General features: G+C 42.4%; 1 protein-coding gene and 1 non-coding gene across 3 annotated transcripts in view; both read left to right on the forward strand.

Annotated features, from left to right (window-relative positions):
- LOC127644551 (gastrula zinc finger protein XlCGF57.1-like) overlaps positions 1–14,361 on the forward strand; it is a 532,867-nt gene that overhangs the window by 312,623 nt on the left and 205,883 nt on the right. The gene's annotated exons all lie outside the window — the stretch shown is intronic.
- Positions 2,191–2,305, forward strand: LOC127645864 (U5 spliceosomal RNA). The gene has a single exon (XR_007970832.1). It is a non-coding gene; the product is annotated as a U5 spliceosomal RNA (small nuclear RNA).

Genomic DNA, 14,361 nt, shown 5'->3' on the forward strand with positions numbered 1-14,361 from the left:
TGGTGACCTATACGGTCTTTCAATAACGCAATCCGGCACTATCATAACATTATAATCATATACTTTAAAATTATTTCTCATCAAACAATAAGAATCAACTCCTCATTAAAAGGGGAATTAATTTAGATTCTTACCGTTTGGAAATCCCGGACGAGCCCCCAATTGTTAGAAATGAAAATATTCTAAACCTCAGTGCCTTTTTCCTCTCCGGGTTTTTATTGAGTCGTGAATCAAATCAAGCAAACCAACGTTGGGGAGAAAGGTAAAGAATAGAAAAAGCTCCTTGTCTCCTCAATAACATACAAATATATAGGACAATACTGAAGGGAGTTCACATCTCTGAACCAACAGAAATAGACATTACCTCATAGATGACAAATGCATATGTTGGTCTCCTTCAAAACCTTAAGAGCCTTCGGACCTCTGGCATACACACTATTACAGTCTACACACTACACAATGTATACACAGAGGAAGAGAGAGAGAGAGAGAGAGAGCTCCATGCTAACATAAAACAGATGTTTGATAATGTATTCGGAATGGAATATTCCAACACAGCATTTTCTATCTTGGACAGAGCTGAGATATACCTATTTCTGACAGTTGGTAAGCAGCACGTATTTAAGGTCTGTCTAGCATTAAATGGAGTACTCTCTTCCACAAGATGGATAAGTCGGGATACAGACAGCAGGCATGCATTTTCAATGTGGGTATAAACTAGTATTTTGTTAACCAAGGAATGTTCTCTGCTTTTTTATATGTATGCAATTCTATAAAACATGGCCTAAACATTGCTTCTGCTTGCGTTGGTGGTATAGTGGTGAGCATAGCTGCCTTCCAAGCAGTTGACCTGTGTTTGATTCCCGGCCAATGCATTGCATTTGGTTCAAGATGTTGTTATAATGAAATGGCTCATTTCTTCAGCAGCTTGAAAGTAGTATCTTGTTTATGTGATCCAAGATGTTTAGCAACCCAAAAAATGACACTACCCATCAGGGAAGACAATCCAGGTCTAACACGTAACAGGCCAAGACACAGTCCACTAGACCAACGAGGAAGTGCCTCTGAATCGTGGCCCCCTGAGCCGATTGCCAGTTTGTGCAAAACCTGCCTGTTCACAAGAATATTATTGCTTACAATATGACAAACACTTTAAAGAAACACGCACTTGTGCAAAGTAGTGTTTGGCAACCAGGGAAACATCGCGAATGGCGCTTAAAGGTGCAAACACACCACTCAATTAGAATTGACAAGTTATTGTTCGGAAGCCCTAAAACGGCAAACTCCCGTCGGGAATCGAACCCGGTCTTCCAGCGTGACAGGCGGAGATACTGTCCACTATACTAACGAGGAACGCGTGCCAACTTGCTTCCAGTCATGGTGCCAAGTTGGGCAAACAGCATCTCCATATCTAGGATATGTAATGACTTTACAAAATTCAATCACATGAAGGTTCAAGGAGTATGATGCATTTTCATCAATTCAACAAAGAATTAAAACAATAGCATGCACTGTTTTCTTCTGTGCTAAAGGCCTTGGATGTTTATTAGAGTAGGGTGAAAAACAGGGTTTTGGTGAGTCATATCAGATCGCAATCAATGGTGTGTTGACACCTTTATTCTTTCTTTGTTCCTGAAAACTACTGTGATTCACACTGAATCACATTGTCACATGTTACTAGCCTGTGCCCTGAAAAGACTGAGTGGAAATGTTTCTTACTCACACCTGAGAGATGCCCATGGAAGAAATCCACATGATGTATATCAGTGTAAAGGATGTTTTGGTTCTGTGCTGTGTGGGCCATGCCCTTTTCCATATAAATGTTCTATGTCTTACTCTTCAGAACAAATGGCAATGATATTAATGTCACAACATGTTTGCACAAAGCACAACTTTCTTGTTTTACCTCAACACCTTACTCCAGAATTACCCTATCAAACGTTGTAATGAAGTCAACTAATATGTGTTATGCTTTCCATTAGGGGATTTTACTTGAACTCAGCTTCAGTGAGATTCTCTTTAGATTGGGATTGTTTTAATTTTTAGAGGGAAAGGTATTACCTTAAATGCTCCCAATTGGAATGGTCCACTGAGAAAAAGCAATCCAGGAGGAACCTGCACCAGAGGTTACCCTTGTTGATTATTATGGCACAGTAGTGTTAGGGTACTGGCCCAAAGGCTATGGCTCACAGCTCGAGTTTCTCTTCATTGCGTATAAATCTTTCGCCTTTTACTAAAGATTTCCGTGGAGGGGGAGCCTTTGCGAGTTTCCTGTATTTTAGGGAGCTCTGCTGCTAGCGGAGCTACACGAGTTTGGTAAAAGCAGCGTACATTTAAACATGGGATCTGCAAGCAGGTCATTGGAATAGCATGTGGAGTAACCTCATATTTGGGCCTTTATTTGATCTTGACAAAAGGGGGATACTTGTTCTTCAGATAAAGCATGATCAATACTAATTTTGTTTTTGTTTGGAGTTGGGTAACTCCATTGCATTTGGTTCAAGATGTTGTTATAATGAAATGGCTCATTGATCCAAGATGTTTAGTGTTAGGGGTATAACAGTTGTGACCCGGATCAGATAAGGAGAAAGAAAAACCAGGAGTCAAGAAGTTCAATCAAAGAATCCAAAATTTACTGAAGAATAGTTTGCAGTGAAATTGGTAATAGCCAGCGGCAAAGTCTCACGAGGAGATCGAAAGCTAACTCAATACCTTACACAAATTTTTACATCAATTATACCATTTGCAATGACGTATATTCTATTATTTAACTCCTGATTGGCTAACAGAGCATAAAGTCACAACATATAGATAGCTATAGCACATCAACATTAATCAAGCGCAATTGTCGTCCTGGATCGAGATTTACATCTGAAGTGACCTCGCAGATGGTCTCGGGCGTCTTCCAGTCTGCCTGCTGTGTCTCCCTGGGTAGAAGGTCAATACGCACACACGAAACACTGACGAATGACAGTGTTTCTCTGCGCACAAGGGAACCAGAGCACACATTTATCAGGTCATTTTAACCAAAACAGTGAGATAAGAAATATTCACCCCTCAGGCAAAGGAGAGAAATAACATGCATTCCTTCCCTTAAAGAAATAATAAGAGAAAATTTACACTTCTACTTATTCAAGTGCTATTACATAGAATTTTAAATCATATAATTAGTCATGGACAGGTAAAGATCAAAACACAGAATCCATCTGGGACATCTATGTAACATTCTCCCCCTGCCCCCCTCTCATCTCAAGCTTATTCCCAAAACGACCTTCAACCTGCGGGCAGGACAGAGAGAGAAAGGCTTCTGAGAAATGTGCAGGAAAGGAAAAATTAACTCTTAACACACATATGATTCAGAGTATATTTCAGTTATGCATAAGGAAATAAAAATTGATTATATGATCATGCATATAGTTAATTCATCATTTTATTAAAGAAGTTAAGCAACAGAATATAGATAGATATTGATATAAAAGGATATATATATATATATGTATTGATATATCTGAAGAGACAAGGGATTTCGACCCTCACCCTTCAGTCCCCGTTTTAGACCAATGTGGGGTCCAATACCGCCACGTCTGGTCTACCAAGTGAGGTCACTACGGAAGGTGGAGTGGTAACGCATGCTTCCCTGACCGGGTCACACTTGTCTCTTCAGCCTCATTGCTGGACATGCTGGATACTAAAAATTCCCAGTCCCCACGCAAAGGCTCTCCCCCTTCCACTCACAACAGGGCATTGATGTTATCCTTCTTAAGTTTCTCTTCCAAGCGTGTCGTCAGTTTTCTCAGTCGTTTCTCCTCCTCGGAAGGGTTCAAGTTACTGCAAGCAGACCTGCATACATAAGAAAAACAGAAACGAACACACATGCACACACACAGACAGAGGACACCCACTCCCAAAAGAGCTCCGAAAGCATATAACACATATTTAACAGCTCCCATGACCAAATCCTCTGACGCAGCCACAAACTCCTCCCAGGCTTCCTCCACATATTCCTCCACTGTTTCCGTCATGTCAGTAAATATTGCTCCTACCGAAAAAGCCAAAACCAATGCTACTGCTATAGCAGACGGAGGTTCGAATCAGTATACCATGGAGTGACCTTAGATTTAAGCAACAAAGAATTCAAATACTCATAACCTGCAAATGGATCATTAGTTTTTATCTGTTCCAGAAATGCAGTGATAAATTTCTGCCGAGCTGTTTGCGCCTTCAACCGAGGAAAATATTCAGTCTTCTGCTTCAACTCTGCAACACAAAGAGACAGCTCTGCTTCGTTAGCTTTCTTACTCTTATCAACTGGACGCCATGCAGGACCCATGGGGTGTGTCAACCTGTGTTTAGCACAGTCCTTTGATGGAGTCTTAGACTCTAGATCTCTGATTTCCTGTAATGAAGGAATTGGACTCAGAAATTGTCTAAATTGTTTTGCCCTGTCAAACCACTCATCTCCAATAGCTACATCGGACAACTGAGGCCACATCCTCACTTGAAATGATTTATAATTGTCCCACAACAGCTCCTCATACTTTAAAGGTACCAGACTAGTCTTTGCTCGAGTATACACTATTTCAATATTCAGTTTAAACACTTGCAAATGCATCCATGCTGTCACATTATAAGCCATCGATGTAGGACTATAACATTTATCTTCAAGGTAATCATGCAAGTGATCCATGTTGAAAACAGTTTTGTTAGCAAGGTTCCTAGCAAACTCATACTGGTGTAACACATCAGAAAAACTAGCCCAAGTGTAACCTGACTTAACAAAAGAAGCATTACACACCTCCCAGGGTATCTCCATCATCTTCACACCGGTGAGCTTCTCAGAAATTTCTCTACATTTATCAACATCTCCAGGAGGAAACATCTTAACAGACCACTTTTGAATTTCTTTACCTAAACAACGCTCAACATGTGCAGTCTCCTTCCAAGGGTCATCGAATCTAGTGTACCTGGGCCAAGAGAGGGACAAAGCATTAATAGCAGGCAAACCATTTTGACTGCCATTCAGATCGAACTTGTCCTTGTCAGTTTTATCTATCCGTCCTAACCTATCACAAACTGCACCGTAAGCCCTATTAGCGTCCCATCGGATCATGTGGCATGTAGTTGGGACTAACACTCCCCATCTCATCAAATCCTTATCATTTATTGCGGTTTGATACTCATCAGACCCAGGTTCTTCTCTAATCACAATATTGCTATATATATAGCTTAGAGCTACATCTTTAACTACTTTGTTGTAACCAAGTACATTCTTAGCTTTGGGAAGATAGTATGACATGATGTGGCGAGGATCAGGAGCACTTGGGTAGAACGGAAGTTTCACTGCTTTTCCACCTAAAATCATGTGGGAGTCATCCACATCTGCTACCTGACGCCTCCTTCGTTCTGCTCTACTCTCACCTTTTCTAGACTTTAACAAATATCGATTAACCATATCCATTCAGTATAGAGCATGCACTCATGTTTTCACGAGCTATGTGGTCAGGGATCCAGCTCATTGAACTGAAATCTCCTTCAAACAGGTCAACGCCTCCACTCCTCATCCACCGACCTTTCTGCATAATGAGGGTAGTATCGGGATAATTTGGGGAGTGACCAAGCCAATAGGTCACTGTCTCATTTCCGTCCAAGCGATAACAACGATCATTTACCTTTTGGTACATAGTCGAATTAAATTTAGACCCTCAGTTGAATTTAGACATGGGTATTGTACCCATGATGGACGGTTATCGATCTCCTCGCAATCCCAATGAGTTGAAAACGCATGGAATCTCCCTGTCCAAATTGAAATTTGAATCCACATCAAAAATGATAAAGCGATCAGAATTAAAAATACCAACGAGGCGGAAGTACCAATCGGATGAAAGCTCGTTTCACTTTCAGTCGTCTCTCACTACGCACTTCTTGAAGAATTAGCAGCTTCAGTATGTCAGTCGGATTCAGCCATCTGTAATGATAAAACATTTGTTCTAGAATTCTAGAATTTTAACATACACGACAGACATTTAATGATCCCGTGGTAGTAAGTTGTTACACTTTTCAAGTGGTTTCACCTGTGACCAATGTCTCCATACTGTACCCAAAACACCCCTGTCCAGTAGAACAGAGGTGTTAGTGGTCAATACCACCTGATAAGGCCCATCAAATTTCGGACCTAAGGGGAAACTATCTCCGCTGTAACATTACATTGTCAACTATTTCAGGCAAAGCAGGCATGTCTTTTTGCTCAAAATTATCTCGATCTGCTTGTCGGTGTGCTAACACTAACCCGTGTGTCTCGCAGACTGTCATCCAAAGCTTTCAGATAATTTTGTAAAGCGTCTTCCAAAGGCCGGATGGTCCCTCATGTTGCAAGGGGGCATCCCAGGGCAGCCGCATGTAGCGACCTGTCATTACCTCAAAAGGGCTGAGCTGTGTAGTCTTGTTAGGGCTGGCTCTCATGCTTAACAAAATCGCTGGGACAGCCGCATGCCACCCTTTCCCCCACTCCAACAATCTCTTTCTCAATGAAGTTTTAAGCGTACGATTAGTGCGTTCAATAGATCCGCTAGATTGGGGCCTAAATGGAATGTGAAAGTGTTGCCTCACCCCCATCAACTTCATGACATTTTTCATCACCTTACCAGTAAAATGTGTACCCTGATCTGAATCAATTTGTAAGGGCAAACCCCATCTTGGGAAAACTTCATTCAACATAATCTTGGCGGTTGCATCTGCGGTGCAGTTTCTCAGTGGAAATGCCTCAACCCATCTGGAAAACAGATCAACAATCATTAGAATGTATGTAAAACCTCCACTAGGGGCAGTGGACCTATGAAATCAATTTGGAGGTGTGTCCATGGCCCTTGAGGTCGAGGGGCATGTCCTAAGGGAATTTTCAGCTTAGAAGAAGAATTAACCTTAAGGCATACTAGACATCTCTTACAAAAATCATTGCAAGAAGCCCTCAGTCGTGGCCACCACCAGGTTTTGGAAATCATTGCATGTAGTTTTTCAGGACCTGCATGTGCCAAACCATGATACAAAGACATTAGTTCAGTTCTAGCAGAAACAGGACAAACAAAACGCTTATTAAATTTCCACAGTCCTTCTGCATTTTTCTGAGCTCCTAATTTTGTCCATTGTTCTATCTCTTCAGGGTCATCCTCATCATAGAGTTTAAAAATGTCTCTGGGGGTCTCACTCTCCTGAGGAGCAAGAGCCATAACACTCACACAAGTCTCAGTCCGTGTTGCAGCCTCTCTGGCAGCTGTGTCAGCAGCTCGGTTTCCTCGCGGCCTCAGGAGATTTGTCCGTTGCATGTCCAGTGACTTTGATAACTGCTCCTGTTGCAGGAAGATCACAGGCATTCATAAGTTCTTTTACCTGCTGTTGATGAGAGATCGGCAGACCGGCACTGGTTAGAAATCCTCTGCGTCTCCACACAGGGCCGAAGTCATGAACAGCACCATATGCATAACGGCTGTCAGTGTAAACATTGACTCGTTTCCCTGGCCATACTGCAATGCTTGTGTCAATGCGACCAGCTCGGCCACTTGAGCCCCTCCTCCTGAAAGAGAACCACATTCAACAGTTTCACCATGTTCATTTACAACAGCCCAGCCAGTGAAGCGTTTTCCTGTTCATGAAAGCTGGAACCATCCACGAACAGCTTCATGGCATCGGAAAGTGGTTCAGATTGAAGAGGGCTCTGACTGTCCGTCTCGATCAGTCAGGCACAGTTGTGTGCAGTTCCTTCTTCTGGAAGTAAGGAGGCAGGGTTGATAGCAGTTTCTATGTCAATATTTATATCCACATTTTTACTCAAGAGAGTGGTCTCCCATTTAGCTCGTCTTTGATTAGAGATAGAGCCTAAGCGAGTGTTTGTTAACAGTTTCAAAATCTGGTGTCTAGTGTGCAGTATCACCTTCTGATGAGTCACAATGTCCTCTGTAACCTTTACAGCCCATTCTGCACAGTCGCATATCAACAGGCACGGATGCTGTCCTGCCATTGAAACAGGAATAGGAGCAGAATAATATCCTACCATCCCATAGGAGTTTCTTCCTGGAACCCTTTGACCCAGGGCAGCTGAATAGGATCGAGTTCCCACCCATGTCCATAGATGGAGCGGCCTGCTGGCATCGGCATGGCGTAATGCTGGGGAGGAAGCAAGAGTTTCTTTGATACTCACAAGCGCCTCCTCCATCTCCTCAGTCCAGTCGATCAGCTCTGCTCCAGGTTTTCCTCCTTTCAGCGCCTCTGTGAGTGGTTTAGAAAGTTCAGTGTATTCAGAAACATACTGGCGACAGTAATTCAAAAGACCCATTACTTGCCTTAGACCAGTAACCGTGTTTGGTTTTGGAAGTTCAATGATAGCTTTAACTTCGTTCAGGAGTGATGCGTCTGCCGTGCACACCCACAATTTGCCCCAAATACGTCACTTCAGGCAGTGCTAGTTGTGCCTTCTTCAAGTTAATTTTGAATCCCCGTTTTGGAGGGCATTCAAAACAGTCTGTACAACAGTCAAATGTTTGAACTTGGTTGGACTAGCAATTAAAATGTCATCCACATATTGTAGGACAACAGATCCGTCACACTCAATTTGTTTTCTTACGGATCGATGAAGGATGCTAGTGCCTGGTGAAACAATGTGTGCAGAAACCTTGTGGCAAACGACTCCATGTCCATTGGCGACCCCTGCTGGTGAAAGCAAATCTGCCTTGGTCCTCCTTGGCTAGGGGACAAGTCCAAAAACCGTTAGAAATGTCTAAAGCAGTAAAAAGACAATGTTCAGATCCTATCTCATGTAGGATAGTTGCTGGGGTTGGCCACCAGAGGGTGCATTTTCTCAGACACTGAATTCAGAGAAGTGTAATCAATGGTCAAACGCCAGCTCCCATCTGGCTTTTTTCAAAGGATATTGTCTTCTGGCTTCATGCAAAGGACCTGGGATGCTCAGTGGCTGAATCTGTGCTAAACCACAATCATATTTATCTTTTGCCCATACATCAGGGAATTTGGAAATTATAAACTTCCACTCAGAGCGAGTCTCAGTTAGACTAACAGATCCTGCCACTGCACATTTTCAGCTCATGGTGGGGGCCACTCTGAGATAAGCGAATTGTTTCATTGCAGCCAAGCACCCACAGAGAATAATAAAGAGAAATAAACTCAAAATGCCTCCAGTCAGTATTCATAATTAAAGAAACAATGAGCCAAATTGTTAAATCTGCACTTATCATCTGCAAAGTATGCAATACAGTGGCTATTTACACAGTGTTAGAAGTGATCTCAAGATCGAGATCTGTAATTGATACAGTCGCGCCTGTGTCAATCAAAATAAGGCATCCTTCACACTCATCATCGGCTAGCTGGAATACAAAATGAAATGTTAAGAAGCTTGCTAGAGACTGATCACCTCAGACCATATTCATCTTCATAAATGCTCCTATACTTTTGCTGTGTTTCACGCCTGCATTTATTTAGCCCAATCTGTTGCTTTAATGCATTCTCTCACACAGGGGCCCACATCTGCTCACAGCAGACCACATTCAGTTTCATTGTGTTTTTTTTTCAATGAAAGTGAATGGTGACTGAACTGAACGCTCTTTGGCCTTGATCACTGATAAAGTGTCTCAGTGTTCCCTGCTATCAAAATAGAACTGCATTTGTTTTTCTGTCAGGCAAGCTGAGCACACACACACATTTTCTGCCCAGAAAATCTTCAAAATTTCACCCTCTCATTTTCTGTGATTTTTTTTTGTTTACCACTTCGACAATGTCTAGCAATGTGGCCCTCTCTGTTACAATTCCTGCATCTGGCAACAGGCTTGGTACAATCTCTAGAGGTATGACCTCTCTCGTCACAATTATAGCAGGTTATGTTATTGCGGGGACTCATTTCCACTTCCACTGACAGTTATAAGGTGGGGGGCGCGAAACAGCCACATTCAACAATCTGCGCGCCTCAGCATATGGCCCATCGTTCTGATTATCAGTATGATCAACAGCGCTGAAAGCAGCCGCTGCCTGAGCAGTCTGAGAAGGGAAGGTGGGGGCCAAGGGAGGACGGAGAACTGTCTCAACTTTCACAGCACTTTCTGCTTTTTCACAAACAGCCTCAAAACCCTTACTCAAACTACACAAATCACAGCCGACTTCCTGCCCAATCATTTTTGCCACTCTATCACGCTGGGCAATCAAACTAGACCATCCGTCCATCACATTTGGAATTGCCTTTTCATGGTTTAACGGTATACCACCCAGTTTACAAATCCATGAATAGGCAAACACGGATAGATATTTAGCCCTATCAGCGTCTTTTTAGTTCTGCAGCCAGTCAATCTGCTGCATGACGTTCCAATCAGAATCAAACCCCTGACTGACCATTTTCTTAATGAGTTGTGCATATTTCTTTGATCTGAGCTCGTCAGAGCAGAGCTGTTTACAGCGTGTGCCCTGCTCGTTTTGGTCAGAACTACTCATAAAATTCCCTTTATCAGACATTTTTCTTGGTCATAGTTGAAAATCACTACCGAAAAGATTTTAGCAGCAAATATTTTACGTGGATAAATTAACTATAGCAGCAACAATACTGGATTTCTACCAATTTCACCACAAAGTATTCTTCAAAAACATCCTGGTCACCTATACTGATCCATACCAATTAGGGTCACCATTTATTTACTTACTTGGGACCGCTCCTGATGCATCCCTGGCAAAACAATCCCTATTGTATTTTATTTTATTTTATAACTAATATCTGAATCCCTAACTGCCTGATTCACTAAGCTCGGGGTACCCCTATCTGAGTTGGAAGAGACTGAGCAGGTTTACGGTGCCACTGGACCTCTCGTCCAGGGCGCACTCTGCCGGGGTGGTGCTTCACCCATGCCCACCTGGGCCCCCTCACAGAGCACGTTTCCCTTGCGCTGTTTGCTGTTGCCACTTAAACAGCACTCTCAGCGACTTCACTTGCGCTGTTTGCTGTTGCCACTTAAACAGCACTCTCAGCGACTTCACTTGCGCTGTTTGCTGTTGCCACTTAAACAGCACTCTCAGCGACTTCTTATACTCTCAATAGTATAATTAAATTACTCTTCACACGCCTCGTCGGAGTGAAGCTCTCCGCTCCCCTTCAAAATCTCTTCCAGTCAGACAGCCCTAATAATTAATAAAAAGCTTCCTACCTTGTTTGCTGATTTGCCAGAGATGTCACCACGGAGTGATTGCCCGCATCCTCCACCAAACTGTTAGGGGTATAACAGTTATGACCCGGATCAGATAAGGAGAAAGAAAAACCAGGAGTCAAGAAGTTCAATCAAAGAATCCAAAATTTACTGAAGAATAGTTTGCAGTGAAATTGGTACAGCCAGCGGCAAAGTCTCACGAGGAGATCGAAAGCTAACTCAATACCTTACACAAAATTTTACATCAATTATACCATTTGCAATGACGTATATTCTATTATTTAACTCCTGATTGGCTAACAGAGCATAAAGTCACAACATATAGATAGCTATAGCACATCAACATTAATCAGCGCAATTGTCGTCCTGGATCGAGATTTACATCTGAAGTGACCTCGCAGATGGTCTCGGGCGTCTTCCAGTCTGCCTGCTGTGTCTCCCTGGGTAGAAGGTCAATACGCACACACGAAACACTGACGAATGACAGTGTTTCTCTGCACTAAGGGAACCAGAGCACACATTTATCAGGTCATTTTAACCAAAACAGTGAGATAAGAAATATTCACCCCTCAGGCAAAGGAGAGAAATAACATGCATTCCTTCCCTTAAAGAAATAATAAGAGAAAATTTACACTTCTACTTATTCAAGTGCTATTACATAGAATTTTAAATCATATAATTAGTCATGGACAGGTAAAGATCAAAACACAGAATCCATCTGGGACATCTATGTAACATTCTCCCCTGCCCCCTCTCATCTCAAGCTTATTCCCAAAACGACCTTCAACCTGCGGGCAGGACAGAGAGAGAAAGGCTTCTGAGAAATGTGCAGGAAAGGAAAAATTAACTCTTAACACACATATGATTCAGAGTATATTTCAGTTATGCATAAGGAAATAAAAATTGATTATATGATCATGCATATAGTTAATTCATCATTTTATTAAAGAAGTTAAGCAACAGAATATAGATAGATATTGATATAAAAGGATATATATATATGTATTGATATATCTGAAGAGACAAGGGATTTCGACCCTCACCCTTCAGTCCCCGTTTTAGACCAATGTGGGGTCCAATACCGCCACGTCTGGTCTACCAAGTGAGGTCACTACGGAAGGTGGAGTGGTAACGCATGCTTCCCTGACGGGTCACACTTGTCTCTTCGCCTCATTGCTGGACATGCTGGATACTAAAAATTCCCAGTCCCCACGCAAAGGCTCTCCCCTTCCACTCACAACAGGGCATTGATGTTATCCTTCTTAAGTTTCTCTTCCAAGCGTGTCGTCAGTTTTCTCAGTCGTTTCTCCTCCTCGGAAGGGTTCAAGTTACTGCAAGCAGACCTGCATACATAAGAAAAACAGAAACGAACACACATGCACACACACAGACAGAGGACACCCACTCCCAAAAGAGCTCCGAAAGCATATAACACATATTTAACAGCTCCCATGACCAAATCCTCTGACGCAGCCACAAACTCCTCCCAGGCTTCCTCCACATATTCCTCCACTGTTTCCGTCATGTCAGTAAATATTGCTCCTACCGAAAAAGCCAAAACCAATGCTACTGCTATAGCAGACGGAGGTTCGAATCAGTATACCATGGAGTGACCTTAGATTTAAGCAACAAAGAATTCAAATACTCATAACCTGCAAATGGATCATTAGTTTTTATCTGTTCCAGAAATGCAGTGATAAATTTCTGCCGAGCTGTTTATGCCTTCAACCGAGGAAAATATTCAGTCTTCTGCTTCAACTCTGCAACACAAAGAGACAGCTCTGCTTCGTTAGCTTTCTTACTCTTATCAACTGGACGCCATGCAGGACCCATGGGGTGTGTCAACCTGTGTTTAGCACAGTCCTTTGATGGAGTCTTAGACTCTAGATCTCTGATTTCCTGTAATGAAGGAATTGGACTCAGAAATTGTCTAAATTGTTTTGCCCTGTCAAACCACTCATCTCCAATAGCTACATCGGACAACTGAGGCCACATCCTCACTTGAAATGATTTATAATTGTCCCACAACAGCTCCTCATACTTTAAAGGTACCAGACTAGTCTTTGCTAGAGTATACACTATTTCAATATTCAGTTTAAACACTTGCAAATGCATCCATGCTGTCACATTATAAGCCATCGATGTAGGACTATAACATTTATCTTCAAGGTAATCATGCAAGTGATCCATGTTGAAAACAGTTTTGTTAGCAAGGTTCCTAGCAAACTCATACTGGTGTAACACATCAGAAAAACTAGCCCAAGTGTAACCTGACTTAACAAAAGAAGCATTACACACCTCCCAGGGTATCTCCATCATCTTCACACCGGTGAGCTTCTCAGAAATTTCTCTACATTTATCAACATCTCCAGGAGGAAACATCTTAACAGACCACTTTTGAATTTCTTTACCTAAACAACGCTCAACATGTGCAGTCTCCTTCCAAGGGTCATCGAATCTAGTGTACCTGGGCCAAGAGAGGGACAAAGCATTAATAGCAGGCAAACCATTTTGACTGCCATTCAGATCGAACTTGTCCTTGTCAGTTTTATCTATCCGTCCTAACCTATCACAAACTGCACCGTAAGCCCTATTAGCGTCCCATCGGATCATGTGGCATGTAGTTGGGACTAACACTCCCCATCTCATCAAATCCTTATCATTTATTGCGGTTTGATACTCATCAGACCCAGGTTCTTCTCTAATCACAATATTGCTATATATATAGCTTAGAGCTACATCTTTAACTACTTTGTTGTAACCAAGTACATTCTTAGCTTTGGGAAGATAGTATGACATGATGTGGCGAGGATCAGGAGCACTTGGGTAGAACGGAAGTTTCACTGCTTTTCCACCTAAAATCATGTGGGAGTCATCCACATCTGCTACCTGACGCCTCCTTCGTTCTGCTCTACTCTCACCTTTTCTAGACTTTAACAAATATCGATTAACCATATCCATTCAGTATAGAGCATGCACTCATGTTTTCACGAGCTATGTGGTCAGGGATCCAGCTCATTGAACTGAAATCTCCTTCAAACAGGTCAACGCCTCCACTCCTCATCCACCGACCTTTCTGCATAATGAGGGTAGTATCGGGATAATTTGGGGAGTGACCAAGCCAATAGGTCACTGTCTCATTTCCGTCCAAACGATAACAACGATCATTTAC

This window comes from Xyrauchen texanus, chromosome 6 (genome assembly GCF_025860055.1).
Source record: "Xyrauchen texanus isolate HMW12.3.18 chromosome 6, RBS_HiC_50CHRs, whole genome shotgun sequence".
Lineage (NCBI taxonomy): Eukaryota > Metazoa > Chordata > Actinopteri > Cypriniformes > Catostomidae > Xyrauchen > Xyrauchen texanus.